This window comes from Belonocnema kinseyi, chromosome 10 (assembly GCF_010883055.1).
Source record: "Belonocnema kinseyi isolate 2016_QV_RU_SX_M_011 chromosome 10, B_treatae_v1, whole genome shotgun sequence".
Classification (NCBI taxonomy): domain Eukaryota; kingdom Metazoa; phylum Arthropoda; class Insecta; order Hymenoptera; family Cynipidae; genus Belonocnema; species Belonocnema kinseyi.
In genome coordinates, this window is record NC_046666.1 from 33,310,055 (window position 1) to 33,312,496 (window position 2,442).

The window sequence follows — 2,442 nt, forward strand, 5'->3', positions numbered from 1 at the left end:
AAATTCAACCAAAAATGTAATAATAAAATTTTCAATAAAAAAAGATAATTTTCAACAAAAGAAAAGAATTTTCAACTAGAAAAGATAAATTTTCAACCAAGTGGTTGAATTTTGAACGAAAAGTGACAAATTTTTAACAAAAAATAAAATATTTAAATTTTGAGTTAAAGAAATTAATTTAAAACCGCAACAAAAAAAAAACGGGTTTTCCACAAAATAATTTTTTTATATTATTTTAACTTTAAACCAAATAGTTGAATTTTTAAACAAAAAAAAATTAAGATTTGAAATAAAAACATTTGAATTCACACCCAAAAAAGACGAATTTTCAGCCAAATACATAAATTTTCAAATAAAAAAAGATCAATTTTCACCCAAAAATGCAATAGCATTTTCAGTTTAAAAAATATATAATTTTTAACAAAATATATTAATTTTTGAACTGTTAAAAAATAATTTTTAACTAAAAAAACTTTAACCGAAAATTTAATAATTAAATTTTCAGTTAAAAAAATTAATTTTCATTAAAATAATTCAATTTTCAACAAAAGAAATGAATTTTTAATTAAAAAAGATAAATTTCCACCAATTGGTTGAATTTTGAACAAAAAATGACGAATTTTGAACCAAAAATAAAATAGTTCAACTTTGAGTGAAAAAAATTAATTTACAACGCAGAAAAAAAATTTCAAAAATTAAAATGAAGTTTTGCTAAATTTTGTAAATTTTCCATCGATTTTTTCGAATTTTTAACCAAAAAAAAAAGATTTACATTTTAAACAAAAAAAAAGCACTTGAACTAAACAAAAGAAAACGAATTTACAACCAAAATGATTTTTCAATCCAGAAAGAAGTAAAAAAATTCAACTAAATTGTTGGACTTAGGAGTCAAAAAGGCAAATTAAAAAAAAAAGTTAAATTTTTAATTCAAAAATATCGCATTTGTAAATTTTCGTTGTAAATAAAAAACTTTAAAATATTTATTCTTTGAAATAAAGAAATACGCAAGAAAACCTGACCAGCACCTATAATAATGAATTTTTTTTCTTTTCAAACCGAAAATACTCCAGTTTAACTTCCTTTTATGAATAAACTATAAACTTTTATTAATTATTATTTATTTTTATTGAAAAAAAAAATTAATTTTTCATTTATCCAATTTGATTTTTCACGAAATTTTGTCTATCGGCTGCTAAACTTCCCTATTTATAAGATTTTACAATTTATAGCAATTTTATAAGACGCCAATGCGATTTTTACATGATAGTGTCGCTTTACGCAAGGCCTTGATACAACTTTGTTACATTTTTTACCGCTTTTCTATATCTACTTTTGATACTTGCTGTATCTTTTCTTTTTTCTTTTTTTTTTTTTATCAATTTTGAGAAAACAATTTTACAAAACTGTGAAACTGAATTTCTCTTTTTAAGATGTAAAATATGTTTGTAAATACAAATAAGAATAATTTGAGGCGTTTTGCATATTAGAAGTTTAGAGGCCATCTAGATTTGTAGCTTTTCCTGAAAATCGATTCCATATATTGATATATTGCAAACTATGCTTTATTTTTTTATTCAGATTTTCGAAAATCTAGTTTTAAAACATGCTCTTTAAATTCTATTATTATTGATCTTGAAGTATTCCATTTTTTTCTTAAGTCAAACAACTCGCGTTAATTGTACAGATTGAAAAGAATATAATTATGTTGTTGGACTTAGTGTTAATTTTTTTCGAGAAATGTATGCCATTTAGAAAGAAAAAAAAAAGAAAAAAATATAGACTTATGTATTAATCAATGTGATATGTTAGGACGACAGATAGAATTAAAATATGTACTTTAAAAATCGTATGAATAAATTATTCCGGTCAGCTTAGTACGATTTATACATTTTCTTTGTATTGTGTGCATTCAATAAAAACATACTATGAAGAAAATTTTTACTTTCATTATTTTTTACTTCAAATTTTCGAAACGTGAGTCATCGAAAATTCAAGATTTCTAATAATCATTTTTTTAAAATTTTTTAAATAATTAAAAGTACTAGAAAATTAAGAAAATAATGTTACTAAAAACTTCAAGTTTTTTCCAGATTTCTAAATTTACAAGAAAATTCAATAAATGACAATAAAGTTCACACTAATATGCAAGTTGTAAAATTCCCGAATAAAAAAATGTCCGAATAATAAAAATTCCTAATAATAAAATTTCGAACTAGGAAATTCCCGGATTTAAAAACAATTATAAAAATTTCTGAATTCATAAACAAGTGACATTTTTTTATAATTATAATTTATTTATCACAAATACAATAAAATATTTATATAAAGATATATGTTTAATATTTTTCAAATTATTGTCAAAATCTTAATAATTGATAATAAATAATAATATATAAATAATAAATATATAAACAATAAAATAATATAATAAAATAGTTATAT